Source organism: Leptidea sinapis, chromosome 18 (assembly GCF_905404315.1).
Source record: "Leptidea sinapis chromosome 18, ilLepSina1.1, whole genome shotgun sequence".
In the NCBI taxonomy this organism is placed as follows: Eukaryota; Metazoa; Arthropoda; class Insecta; order Lepidoptera; family Pieridae; genus Leptidea; species Leptidea sinapis.
The window spans coordinates 1,960,146-1,976,019 of NC_066282.1; the positions used below are offsets into that span (position 1 = coordinate 1,960,146).

The window sequence follows — 15,874 nt, forward strand, 5'->3', positions numbered from 1 at the left end:
AACTCCTCCGAAGCGGCTTAATCCATTTGTATGAAATTTTGTGTGCATATCGGATAGATCTGAGAATCGGCCAACATCTATTTTTCGAACCCCTAAATGATGAGGGTCACTCACCCCTAAATATATATATTTTTTTTGTCAAATTTTTTAATTTTAATTTTATTATGTTTCAGTATTAAAAATACACACAATTTAAAATTTTCACACGTCTAGAATCGATTATAGTATAGATATTATAGTAACGAGATTTTTATATTATTCTGTTCTACCCACAGCACACAGTAGGGTTGCAAGATGGCAATCGAATATAATAATGTGTGTAATAATATATTTGGTAGGTATGAGAATCGGTCGTCATCTATTTCTTATAGCCCAAAAATTTTAAATTATTGTTTTTTGAAAATTTATTGAAGCAGGCGTTACTTTGCGGATATCCATAATTTCCATTAATTCCATCAAATATTTTGGCGAGACAACACGTCCTGGGGATGCCTCGTGTAGAGGCGAAACACGTGTTGAATTTTTAATAAACAAATATTGGCGGAATTAACACTAAAGAAAACTTAAATCATTTGTATTATTGTTTTTTTTTTAATACTTTATATAGCAATACAACGTTTGCTGGGTCAGCTACTTTGTAGTTATATTATACAAGAAAGTATAATAATAGTAATAGTTATATTGTGTAAGTGAACGATCCCTCTTTTGCAACAACAGGAGATAATAATTTTTCACTCCATCAGTGGCGTACAGCAATTGTACAGCCGAAGTTATAGTAAAGATCATAGCAATACAATATATTTACTATAAATTAAATGTGCAAAAGAGAAGAACATCCACATAGAAAAGGTAAGCTAATCTATTGTTACTGTAACCGATTCTGATTGACAATTCGGAAACAGTCAGCCACGATTGCCATTAACCCTTAGAATTATGAATATTTTTAACTTCCCGCTTGAAAAATTTTAAAAATCGGGAATTAATTGGTTTTGTCCCGTTTTTCGAATATCAAGTTTTCATCAGACCTCGACGTTTTAAGGTCCTAGGAAGCTTCCCTGACTAGTCCCGCGATGCTGTCCGTGCGTCTGTATGAATGTATGTATGTGTGTTTTTTTGGAATAGTTTTTAAACGGCTTTTTAACGGCGAGCTCAAAAACATAGAAGAGCTTACACTTTGAGCTCGAAGAGCTCAAAATAATACAAAGTATATTTTTGAACTCGAAGAGCTCAAAATCGTCTTAAGTACAATTTGAAGCATTAAGGTATGGAATTAGCATGAAGTTGCATAGATGGCCTTTACGATCAACTGTTTTCCTAAATATTTTTTTAAACTTTTATCATCACGGAACTTTAACATTGTAATTATTATGACGGGAACTCACGATATATATTTTATTAATTTGATGTCGATATTTCGATCCAATTGCATGAAACGTGGTCGTGGGGGAACTGCGGAGGTGGCGAGCAACTCTTGACATATTGAGACTTGACACTAATAATAATCCTACTAATATCTCCCTTTCTTGGCGTGCGTTCGTGCAGAATGGGATGTCGCTATGCCAACTTAATGACTGACAGGAAATATTGAGATAAAACCTTTAGCTGCGAATGCAACGTGCAACTACTACTACAATATTGATGAATTCACAAATTTCTTCAGGATACTGTGGAAATCCTATGAACTAACATTTCCGTAATTTTGCCTAAGGCAAGGCGAAGAGGAGGAGAAGAGGAGGAAAAACGAGCATACAGGTTAACTGATGTTAAGTGATCACCGCCGCTTCACTGTAAAACTTTATAAGTTATTTAGTGCAAGTCAGGATGAAGTACAGAAGTTACAATAGCATTCAAATGAGTATAACAATATTCATTAACAAAATTTAGAACATTAATTCCAACTATCTTTATCATTCAAATAATCTTTCACATAGGCCTTAGATGTTAATTTAGTTTTTACGATATATTTAAATTGGTAATATTTTAATATCATTTGGGAGTTTATTATAAAATGAAAAACAAACCAATTTTAAAGATTTTGCAATTTTACGGAGAATTTTTTTAGTAGATGGAATTGCGAGTTTATGTTTGTTTTGAGTATTGACATAAAAATAGTGATGTACATCACTATTCTTTTTAATTTGGCTTATATGTATATGAGCGTATAGGAGGTCCTCGTATATGTACTGGCAGTGTACTGTCATAATATTGATTTCAATGAATCCCTTGAACATATTGTATTGACTGTTCGAATTGCCCTTTTCTGCAGCACAAATATGTTTACAATATCTGCGGCCTTACCCCACAATATAATTGCGTATGACATGACACTATGAAAGTAGCTGAAATATACAAGTCTAGCCGTTTCAACATCTATCAGCTGCCTAATTTTTTTTATCGCAAATACTGCAGAGCTATGTCGATTACATAAGTTTTTTATATGAGCTCATTGTAGCTTAAAGTCTAATATAATGCCTAGGAATTTTGTCGTTTCTACAACATCAAGTTTGTCATTTAATTTTTATAGGTGTTGCTTGGTGCTTTATATTTGGAAGTGTAGACCTTATACATTTTGTTTTCCTTTCGTTTTAAAGTAAGTTATTAACATTAAACCAATTTACTACTTCAGCAATGTCATCGTCAACCTGACAGTTTTTTTTGCTGGCGTTTTATTTTAAATAACAAAGATGTATCGTCAGCAAACAGTATAATATCATGTTCATTTTATATGGTAAATCATTAACGTACGCCAGGAACAAAAAAGGACCCAAGATTGAGCCCTGTGCTACACCCATTGATATGATAGAGCCAGATAATATTTTTCCATTAATGTCTACTCTTTGAATTCTACTACACAAATGCGATCTTATTAAATCTAGAGAAACATCTCTAACCCCATTTAAATAATGACAGTAAGTAATGAAAGAGGATGATGTCGAGCGTAGATGTCACCTGATGCAATGGAACTCCAAGTGATATAGCCGTTAAAAGAGCATTGGATCACAGATCAATTCAACTATCTCCAACTGTGTATATCTTATGATTACCTCTCAATCTTATCCAAATTTATTACAACTGATTAAAAACTTTTCAAATGTACCATAGAGAACAGAAATCTTAATTTGAATCTCAGCGGATTAATTAATCATTAATTATTAAGATTAATTTGGAGTGGCTCACTCATCAAACCCTTCTTACCAAAGTATATCTACTAATTAATATAAGCTAACTAGATTGTCTACAATACACACTCGGAATTCCGATACGATTACTTACGAACTGTACCAACTAATCTTGTTTAATTAATTGCTTTAACTACACTGTGAACTAAATTTGTTCAATTAGCAGTGGAAGTAAACCAAACAGAAATTAGGACCAATATCATGATATCAATATCAATGATCTATGCCCTATGAAATATTATTATAGGGTAATGCAGCCGGTATCAATACTATCTTTGTGCTGCAGATAAGGGCCATTTGCGACTATATAACCTATATTCTAATGAACTATTAAAAGAAAAAAATATATAAATTAATATTTTAACTGTACTCTCTCAATAAATTCAGTAATTTATCTAGACAGACACATTTCAGTAAAAAAGCCTGATATTTATAAATTTGTATATATAATTTTGTATTTTATTTATTTAAGTAATTTAAGATACACTTTTAATCTTACACTTATCATAAATTAATTATTCTAAACTTTAACAAAATAAAATTTCAAATTTAATACAAAGAGCTGAAAAAATTATTACAAAGAAAAAAACATATAGCTGTGAAGATACATTAATGTTTAACATAAGTAAAGCATTTAAAATTAAAGTAAATTTCAGTTTTACTTAAGTAGTGATTCTAATAATTAATAAAAATAATGTATATTATTTTAATTTTCACAGGCCTAGTTTAATAAAACTAGGCCTGTTTTTAAATACTAGTTACTTCCAGAGACATTGCTTTTTACAGTTACTTCAATTATGTATTGAAGTAACTGTAAAAATCTTAATATTCGGACGTCATTAAAGACCTAAGCCTTACTCGGATTTTTAAGAATGTACAAAACTTAAACAAAAAAAAAATATAAAATGACATGACTCGAACATGATTCGAACCGGGGTCTTCTGCTTTCCGAATCACCCAATGTCCCATCTGAGCTATTAAAGCCTTGTATATATATTGGCGAATTTTACCTTTGTATTTTAATGTAATAATATGATAATACTACAATATTTAAATTGAAACCTAGCTAGATAGATTTATAGCCCCCGAAATCCCCTATATATACTAAATTTTATGAAAATCGTTGAAGCCGTTTTCAAGATTCAGATTATTTATAATATATACAAGAATTGCTTCTTTTAAGAAATAAGATAAGATATAACAATTCAACTTATGAAGGCAAATTTTTAAGAGTTCGTCGAGAAAATGAATAACATTTTGTCTATCATATATAATTAAGTATTTGAGCGGTCATTAATAAAGATGTATGTAGTAATATCGACTTTCATTTAGTAAATTATAATGTTTACTATGTAAGAGGAGGGCACAACCTGGTCACCTCATGGTATAAAAAGCGTTGAATATACATACGAAAACTAAAATCACTTGGTACGTGGCGAGCGAGGTACAAGGGTATCATAAATGTATCACAATCATAAAGGTCTCAAGAATCAAATTCTCACAACTTCCTGTTCTTGCATTATCATGAGAGTTGGAAGTTTTTTGTGGAATATTTAATTTAAATGACCGAAACAAATGAAAGATTGAGATCAACATGTTCTGGTCATAATTACCTTATTATAATGAACCCAGAGGAAGTTGTAACAAAAGTTTTGTTGTTACTTAGGTAAGATATTTTTAGAAATAAACATGAATCTAGCCAGATATCTTTAGTAAAGCCAAAGTATGAATGAATTTAAACCAAAATCGTACGAAAAGGAAGCAGTACTTAAGGAAGCTTACATTTTGGTCTGAAAAATGGTCGGATAGTAGGCGACAACCAGGTCTTGTATCGCATAGTGACAACGTGTGGGCGTAGTGATCACGTAACACCAGGTGACCTCAAGGTGTTTCTCATTATCTTCTATAAAAACAGTTCTGTATTTTTACTCTATATAAATAAATAAATAAATTTCGTTTACTTCAAAGATTATATATACATATTTAGTGTTTGAGACTTCCCAGTAAGTTGTCTTAGGACACTTGTATTGGGAATATCTCGCAACTTCCTTAGCAGATACATATTATTTGATACACAAAATAGAAATAAACAGAAATTATTAAAAACCAAATTTTACAATTATCGCACAATGAAAACAAGTCTGAAAACTGTGTGGTATGTGTGTGTGTGTGTGTGTGTGTGTTTGTGTGCGTGAGTGCATGTGGGTTTGAGTTTGGATTAATTGGGTCCATCTATAGAATGAGTTAAAAGGCATAAAAAGGCATTTATTTTCTCAAAATTGATTACTTTAGAATTTTTTTTGATGTCATTTCTAATAACCACTAGATACTACTACCGCTTCGGAAACAAATGGCGCTCTGAGAGAGAAGAAAAAAAAAGAAAAAAAAACTCTCCCAGCATTCTTTTTTTGCGCTCTTTTCAATAAAATATACAATATTGTACAGTCATTTCTATCGCTATAAAATAATCACAATCTAGTCCCAGGCTGTCCGATCATTTAGATATTTAGCAGTGGAGTAATAGGATTTACGACAGACAGTTATATAATTATCTATCAGCTACGTGGATGCTTAAAAGTGTCTAATTCCTAATTCTCATATCAGTTTTATAGCACGTTGTTAACTCTAACCGTGAGATCATATTGTATTGAATTCATTTAAGTTCACAAGAAGTGTCTAGTATACCCGTAATTAACAAGAGCTGTTAAATTTATATTGTCTCATTAAATCCGTGCTACTTTCACTGATTGTCTATAAGCTCACATAGATATTTTCCGTGTCAGCGTATTAATTTTTTTTCTTTTTCCATCTATAGCTAATTAACCAATACTTATATTATTTTGATAGAATTGATTTTTATATATTTTTTTCGAAATCGCCTATAACAGTGTTTTTATCTAATACCCAATTGATTTTTGTGTAATGAATGAAATTTATTATATTTAACTTCTTTTTTATTTCGCTATAAACTCAAAAGGAATGAACTGATTTTAATGCGATTGTAACTTAAAGACTGAGCGATTCTTAAGGAAAATTTATATCTATTATATGTTAAGGTTTTATATCTAATGGTTGAAATATGACGAATGCTAAACTATAGGACAAAGTACGACAACTTCTAAAAGAGTTCGTTTGATACGTACGTAGTATCTACTAGTTATTAGAAATGACATCAAAAAGAATTCTAAAGGAATCAATTTTGGGAAAATAAATGCCTTTTATGCCTTTACGAAGTAACGAAAATTATGAAGAGAGAGATGTAAGCATATTGTGTGTAAACGATGCATTTTTTAATAATTGTACTAAGGGATAGGAAATAAATATTTTAAAAATTTGTCAAGCACAAATCCACATACTCGACGTAACAGGGTGCGACACTGATTTTCTACTGTCCACTCGAAGTCGGGGCAGATTGATATTAGGTTTAAATAACTATCTATTCGTCGGAGGTACTATGTTATATGTACCCAACTAGAAAAGTTGTGCAATAATGGAAGAAAACTCATAAAATATACAGACAGCATAAGAGACGAAGTAATCATATTAGGACGCCATTGCACCGAACAGTTTGAAATTCCGCACTGAGATACAACATCAAATTACGGAGCAAAGTTGGAATCTCGGCATTCCTCGAGATGCAAACGAACTGACAAACATCTGCGAAGTTACTTGACAATGCCGCGGACGTTCCTCGACAAGATTCAATTATGGCAGAAGCTAGTTCGCAAATAACTCTACATTTTATATTTGATCTTAAATTGAATTATGCAGAGTGGTCAGAATGTAGTTATATTGAAATTTCAATATTATCACGGCCTCCACTTTAGATATTCTCAACGCATACTAAGAAGTTTTTTTAGTTTTTTTGTGGAATAGGAGGACAAACGAGCGTACGGGTCACCTGTTGTTAAGTTATCACCGTCGCCCACAATCTCTTGCATCACCAGAGGAACCACAGGAGCGTTGTCGGCCCTTAAGGAAGGTGTACGCGCTTTTTTTGAAGGTACCAATGTCGTATCGTCCCGGAAACACCGCACAAGGAAGCTCATTCCACAGCTTTGTAGTACGTGGAAGAAAGCTCCTTGAAAACCGCATTGTGGAGGACCGCCACACATCCAGATAGTGGGGATGATATCCTAACTTGTGGCGTGTCGTGCGAAGGTAGAATTTAGGTATTCTAAACGCATACTGAGAAGTTTAATCTGGTGCCACGTTTTTTATAAGTAGCGAGAAGACCAGCAGGTCGATCACCTGATCGTGCATAATTATATTATATATACATAAACTTATAATGCCTACAACTCGGCTAAAATGAGTTAGTAAATCTTTTGTGGGGCGATATATTTGTTTTTACATCAAGATCCCAGAAAATGTTCAAAACAAATGTATTACGTTATTCAAAAGAATTATTAAAAAAAGTTTTTGTGGCAAAGGTTATTATAACATATAAATGACTTTCTTAATGATACCACAGATTGGGAATGGAGCGACCGCCCTCAGACTATGAAATAATAAGTTTAATTGTACAATATTACTTTGTAAACATATTTTTTTTATGTAAAAAAAGGCCGCTGAGTTTGTAACGCCCATTATTCTCAGGTCTGAGGCATTCGTTTTGGAATGGGTGGTAGTTTTTGACTTTCAATAAGTTATTTTACATCCTATTTTGAATAAAAATATTTGAATTTGATGGTAAGTGATACGCCCTGCCTATTACAATGTAGTGACGCTTAGGATTGTTGACAACATTGACGTTCTATACATACAGAAAAATCCCGTCGTATAAAAAAAGGCCGAAATAAGTTACATGCCACAAATTACACCAAAATAAGCTTCGACTGCTACGAGTGAAAAATTCGGGAATCAAGGAAGTGACACAACATTACTATTTAAAATTTATTTATTGCTTTTCGAAGTTTTCTCCGCGAAATTTGACAATTTTTTCCATACGATGGAACCAATCATTGAAGCAACCATTCCATTCGGAAGTTGGGGTCTCCAAAATGGCCGTTCTGTAGGGGTCCACAGCTTCTTCAGGTGATGAAAATCTCTGACAACGCAATTTGTTCTTTATTTCATTCACAGAGTAAATGCGGTATCAATCAGGAAAACAACTTTTTTTCACCTAATTGTTCATGCAAGATTATTTGTATTTGACTCATGCCAATGTCTAAAGTTGCCTGAATTTCGCGGTATGTTACATGTCGATCTTCCTCAATCAGCTTACGCACATCATCAACGTTTTCTTTGATGACTGCAGTTTTTGGACGACCTTGACGGGGATCTTCACTGAGCTTGACAAGTCCACGTTGAAATCAGCAAACCGATATCAGATCAGCGATAAATTGTGGTTTTGGATGCGGCTTCATCACCAAATGCAGAAATCATCCGGTCAACACACTGTTTTTGTGTTAAACCACTTCGAAAGTCATAATAGATCATCGCTCTAGAATTTTCTCGAGTCAATTCCATTTTCTCAACGACTAAACAAGTTTGACAAGACCTTGTGACAGGACCGCGAATCTTTTTTAAATAAATAATTGGTATTCGAATTTTAAAACCAAGGAGTTTACAATTAAAAAGATTTTAATATGACAGGAACAGTGGAAATATTCCATTCCCGATACTTTTAGTGCAGCCAATGTATATCTAAACTTAACTATAACATTTCGTAAGCGAAAATCGTTTATTGAAATCTTGGAAACCAGTGCTTGCAGCCATTTTTTAACTCGCAACCATGGCTTATCGTTAACAGTAACAGCTAATAATAAATAACGCGAAATTGTATTAAAAAAACAGTGACTGTAAATAATTACACAGTGAACAAGTGATGGCGGCCATTTTTATAGCCAACCTATCACTAATACATTGCATACTCCCTCGAGATTAGATACTACTCCCAGATACCTGCAGAATAGAGCAGTGGGATCTTGTACTATTAGCATTATGAATAGTAATCTTTTTTTTTATGAGAATAAGGGACGAGACGAGCAGGACGTTCAGTTTATAGTAATCGATACGTCCTGCCGATACTCGAAAAACCGAAAAATTCTGATCGGCACTACAATTGCGCTCGTCACCTTGAGACATAAGATGTTAAGTCTCATTTGCCCAGTAAATTTACTAGCTACGGCGCCCTTGAGACCGCAACACAGTAATGCTTACACATTACTGCTTCACGGCAAAAATAGGTGCAGTTGTGGTATCCATAATCTAGCCGTCATCATGTGCCAAGGAGCCTCCCACTGGTATATTCTAAGTCTTTGGTCTGTTCTTTTTTCGTACTTCTTTATAGTGTATTGATAGGTCTGGTTTTAAAATATACCATTTTTGTCTAAATTATTTAAAAATTACAACATATGAAACTCTTTAAAAAAAATTTCAATGAATAAAAAATTAATAAAGTAGGCTTCAGCGCCATGTTCTTTTTTAATTTTACCACAAAGAATTGCAAAATTTTAAGTTACAATCAGGTATGGAAATTTACAAGTTATTTGTATTATCACACTTAAGAAAATGTTGATTGTATAGTTTCTTTCGCTTTTATTGTATTGATGTGAAAATTTTACATCTCCATTAAGCCACGCCAATCCTATAAATAAATTTAAATTTATTTTTTATGCGTTTAAGGCCTTAAAGGGTACAGCTAGCGAAATTACTGGGGCTCTGAAAACGGTGATGAAATGTAGTATAAGAGAATCCTATGTAAAATGTTTTCTTTTTTATGAAAATACGGCACGAGACGAGCAGGACGTTCAGCTGATGGTAATTGATACGCCCTGCCCATTACAAAGCAGTGCCGCTCTGGATTATTGAAAAGCCCACAAATTCGGAACGGCACAACAATTGCGCTCGTCACCTTGAGACATAAGTTAAGTCTCATTTGCCCGGTAATTTCACTAGCTACGGCGCCCTTCAGACCGAAACACAGTAATGTTTACAGATTACTGCATTACGGCAGAAATAGGCGCCGATGTGGTACCCATAATCTAGCCGGCATCCTGTGCAAAGGAGCCTCCCTCTGGTAAAGTCTGGTCTGATGAATATCTTACTCATCTTTTCACGTCATTGGAAAATAAGAAAGTTAAAGAGTTCTTTATATTTCTGACCTCATTTAGCGATGTCTTCAGGTCGATATGACAAAGGTAATTTCACAAATTCAGTCTGGTCGATAATACTTCATGGTTTAATGAGGTTAAATAGAACCTCACCAAAAACCTCCAAGTGATTAAATTATAAACAATATATTATGTTTTTAAAGTGATAACCCTCACTTCTAGGATTAATACCTACCAGCCTAATATGCAAATATTGGGGTTGAGCAGGTTATCAACTGTAAAGTAGATCCTGTAGATGAAGCCACAACCTGAGAGTTGAACAAAGCAAACAGGATTTTATAGCGATACGTTACTCCAACGGTTGGCTTAGTTGGTTAGAGCACCGGCACGGAACGCCGGAGGTCATGGGTCGAGTCCCTTATCGTTCATAAGATTTTGTTTTTCAAATTTTATTTGTGATTAAAATACGTTTTTAATGTAATAAAAGCAAGCTTATCTCGTGTTAGTAAAGCGATTTAATTTAAACCAGTTCTTGTTTTGAAGTAAATGTAGACATTTTAATTACGTTTACTCCTTATAACGTCGGCAGTAAATTTAACAGTGTTTATAAACATTACGATTCCTGTGTTAGATCTGTAAATGATTTATGCAAACTCAGCTGTTTAACACTTTTAGGGTTACGCACCTTAAATGTAAACAACGAGAACCCTGCTACAAACAAAGACTTATAATATCCTTTTTTTTATAAAAAACAGGGAAGAGACGAGCCTGACTTTCAGCTGATGGTAATTGATATGCGCTGCCCATTACAAGGCAATGCCACTCAGGATTCTTGAAAGACCCAAAAATTCTGAGTGGCACTACAATTGCGCTCGTCACCATGAGACATAAGATGTTAAGTCTCATTTACCCAGTAATTTCACTAGCTACGGCGCTCTTCAGACCGGAACACAGTAATGCTTACACATTACTGCTCCACGGCAGAAATAGGCGCCGTTGTGTATAATTTGTTCTACGTGCGAGAGAAAGATCATCTCTAACGGACATACAGAAAGATAGAAATGGAATGCGAATCTATTGTTACTGTAACCGATTTTTTCTAAAAAGTCGTAAACAGTCATCCACGCTTAGCTCCATAGTGTTTTGAATATAAAACCACTAGCTAACGCACACATAGACAAATATGGTCACGATTCATTAAAAGGCATAAAAGGCATTTATTTTCTCAAAATTGATTCCTTTAGAATTCTTTTTGATGTAATTTCTAATAACTACTAGATACTACTACCGCTTCGGAAACAAATGGCGCTCTGAGAGAGAAGAAGCGGCGCAAGAAACTCTCCCAGCATTCTTTTTTTGCGCTCTTTTCAATAAAAATATACAATATTGTACAGTCATTTCTATCGCAATAAAATAATCACAATCTAGTCCCAGGCTGTCCGATCATTTAGATATTTAGCAGTGGAGTAATAGGATTTACGACAGAGCCAATTTTTTTATAAAAAAAATAAATTTATTTATAGATAATGCCTGAACATTGGCTGGGACTTTATAATAGAAGTGTATACATTTACCCTTAAAGTTATAATGTATCTTATGAAGCCTACTAGAATTAGTAACAAGCAATCCCTTATTTCTAGTGTTATAATAGGCAAGCATTGGGGCTGTCTATATTATTTGGTTACAAAGTTCGGTTTGTCAGCAGGCTATATCTCATAAATCGCAATACACAGTATCTAATAGTGTTAGTTAGACCCTATAATAAATAATAAAAAACCAAAATGGCTTAATTTCAAGATGGCTGCCATACAAATAAAAAAAATAATGTTTGCTATTTTTGTACTACGGGGCGGAACCTTTCCTGTGCAACCTTTGCTTTTGTTTGTCTCGTAATTAAACCTGTTTTAAAAAAACCACTACCAAGTAGCACCAGTCAACGAGCCCGTTACATTTAGAATATGTTTAATATAGAATAAATCAATACAATTACTTTTTAAAATCAAAGTACCTTAATATGGTACTTACTTTTTTTGGAGCTATGAAGAAGAAAAGTCAGTGCGTTGCGATGACCTGAAAATAGTAGTAAAGAATCAGCTAGGTATATATATTTTTAAAGTGGATATTTAGAAAGTGGAAGCGGGCACGTCCGCAAGGAACCCGCTTGTAGAACCGTGTCGAAGGGTCAGACCGACAAGGATGGCTTCATTAAGGTGGAGCGGAAGAAGAGGCCTCCTAGTCATAACCAATGTGGCACAGCACTGATAGGACAGAACCAGCTCCTGCGTCCCGTAGTCCCAGCGACGTATATCTACGTCTCCCGCTTTCACCACACCACCAAGGCCTCCGACATTGTTCAGTACTTGGTGGAGAAGACAAGGTTCCGGTTGGTCGAAAAGTTGGTGACGCGTCACGCAGTAGACTTTAACTCTTTTGTTGTTCGCGTCCCGATAGAACATATATCGACCTTCCTGGACGTGAAGCTGTGGCCGAAGGGGGTCGTGTTCCGCAAGTATCGCGGACGTCGCCGACCGCCGGAAGTTACCGAAACCGCGCCTCACATCGCCGCAAAAATGTGACGTAGATTTAGGTTTTAAAAATATGTATATTAGATTATAAGGTATTTATTTTATGGGCCTTGTAGCCAGAAATAAAATGATTTATTTATTTATTATATTATTTATATTATATATAACCCGTAATGTAATCATGAACCGTGTGTTTTTGATAACTTTATATTGCCTCCAATAAATAGAGCTTAATTTTGTCGAGTAATAATGATTCAAAACGTTTATTTTAATTAATTTTCCAAGTCACATAAACAGCTCTACGGAACACTCTCCGTGATAGATGCTGGAGAAGATGGTATGGTATGGGCGCTCCTGTTTCCGCAATTAAACCACTAGTATGGGTCCATTTTGCGAGCAGTATTGGCCAGTCACTCCAATGAGCCCAGCTCCTTCCAGAAGTTCAGAACATTTCTGGGGTTTTCGCAGACTTCCTGGAGCAACCTCGTATTAGTTAAGGCCTTTGCCCGTTGGTTGGCAACCCCCGCACATTCCAGGATTACGTGAGTGACCGCTTCATCCTCCGCTAGACAGCCTCTGCTCATAGGACTGTCCGTTACGCCGATTGTGAAAAAGTGCTTGTTTAGTGATGTGTGACCCATTAGGGTGCTCACTATTTTACGGATGTCATGTCTGTTAAGACTGATAAGTCTACGTGTCCGTTTGGGCGACAGTGCAAGTATATGCGGGAGAAGACATTCTACATCTACGTCAGGTGATCTAGCCGTTCACAGGTGATGGATCTCTGACAATTAAAGCAGCTTGCATTCCACGTTTTCAAATGTTTGTTGTCAGCATAGCCATAATATAATATACCTATAATATTAATGAAAAAAGCTTGAAAATAGCCTGAAGTATTTAGCTGGCGTTCAGTTGATGGTAATTGATACACCCTGCCCATTACAATGCAGTGCCGCTCAGGATTATTGAAAAACACAATAATTCTGAGCGGCACTACAACTGCGCTCATCACCTTAAGATATAAGATGTTAAAGTCTCATTTGCACAGTAATTTTACTAGCTATGACGCCTTTCAGACCTAAACACAGTAATGCTTACATATTACTGCTTCACGGCAGAAATAGGCGCCGTTGTGGTACCCATAATCTAACGGGCATCCTGTGCAAAGGAGCCCCCACTGCATGCTTTAGGGAGCTTGGGTGTATTAAAGTGAATTATATAAAATAATTGTAACTGAAAATCACAGTAGCTGACCCAGGTCAACCATCGTCACAATGCCTTAAAGCGAAGCTTACCCATACGAAAGTGATAGTCTCTGTTTGGTGGTCAATTCATGATTTAATCCACTAGAGTTTCCACAGATCTGGTAGCCCAATAACAGCAGATGTCTGTAGGACTGAACTTCGATGCAATGATGAACAAAATATGAAGAATGGGTACGTTAGAGTACATTTTAAGATGCTACTGACAATATGAGAATCCTCATATTTATTAAGCAAGTTGCTAAACTAAATCCCTTTTTTTGTGTTACATGATACTAATTTTCATAATATATCTAATTTCAATTAAATAAATTCCTATACCTCTTAATAAAATTTAATCTAATCTAATATAATGTAATAAATCCTTACAACGCATATTCGCAAATAATGCACTTTAACACATAGATAATGAGTTAAAATAAAAACACATAAAGAAATTTAAAAAATTTAAAACAAAAACTTATTGGTACTTACCGAACGATCTCTTTTTAAAACAGCTTTTTTTATAACTACTTTAAACACACAACTTTTGAACGACACGACGGATGGTAAATGCCACTAATTTAATTACGACTAATTCTATTATGGACGAAGGCATATAGACATTACAGCACACATAGAGATCCACTCACACATAGGCGTCGGCCACAGGTCAATCTGAATGTATCGATCGATCGAGCCAACAATTTATACTTCGAACGGTTGTATTACGCGCTATTTTGTAGTTGACAAACTGACAGCTGTCATTTGTTTTACTTTTTATCTGACGGCTGAGTCGTGTTTTTTTTTAATTGGTGCGCAATCGGCAGTTAGCGATGAACTGATTGTTAGTGCACCGATATACGAACCTCGTATACGTGTATTGAGTCGCGGATGTTTACGCTCCATTTGAGTAAGAATGTATCATGCAGATTTTAAACGGAGAAAATAGTTTTATTATTAATTATTTTTATGAGTTTATAAGATATCGGATGTAAAGCGCTCAAAGCGAAACCTATAATCAAATAAATGAATGCGTAATTAATGTTTTAATATTCTACAATTTTTTAAGCTATGTAGCGTTATCAAGCAGTGTACGCGGATTTTGCACACCGATCAAGATACCAGGCCAATATACTGGAATTCTAAATTTTTTCGAACTATGTAGTACAGATTACTTTTATAATTTTGTTGTCATTGCAAATATTTAAAAAAAATTGCAACCGTTGCATGAAGAAATTCACCTCACTTGAAAGACGGAAACTCATAACTTCATTAGGATTTTACATAAAAGAGGGGGCAAACGGTGAGAGGCTCATATGATGAAGAGTGGTGAGGTGCCGCCATGGACAATCGCAATACCGAGGTCGAGAGACGTGCTGCCGGCCTTCAAGGTGGGAGTATGATCTAAGCTTAAAGGACCCTAAGTAGTATTGGTTTTGCAAAACTGCAGCTGGTAATTACTCCACAAAGGGGCTGTGCAAGGCAAGATATTCTTGCAAAACGTGCGGTTGTGGAATTTCAATAAGTTTCAGGTGGAATTTTGCATTGGATCGGTTTGATAAGAGTGGTAGAAACAGGGAAGGAAATTTGACGTTATCAGCTGGAGATTCTGTGTTCTTTGCCCTAGCAGACATATATAGGTGTAATTATAAGATTCATGAGTGTATTTTAAGGCTTAATTTTTGATTCGGCCAAGCGTGTTATGGCCGTCTATCATTGTTGCTAATAAAAAAATTAAAAATTAAATAACGAAAAATTTAGTTACGTTGTTTTTCTCGACGCTCCACAATATAAGGGCTGTCGGACACATGACTGCTTAACAAAGCACACATACGTAAGAGTATTCACACACTTTTAGCGACTATACA

At 34.8% G+C, this 15,874-nt stretch overlaps 1 protein-coding gene across 1 annotated transcript in view; it reads right to left on the reverse strand.

Moving 5' to 3' along the window:
* LOC126969513 (guanine nucleotide-binding protein subunit gamma-e) overlaps positions 1-12,307 on the reverse strand; it is a 40,464-nt gene extending 28,157 nt beyond the window's left edge. Inside the window, exon 1 of the mRNA XM_050814982.1 lies at positions 12,263-12,307. The gene's annotated coding sequence lies outside the window, so the exon portion shown is untranslated. The remainder of the gene's footprint in view (positions 1-12,262) is intronic.
* Between the last annotated feature and the right edge of the window lie 3,567 nt (positions 12,308-15,874).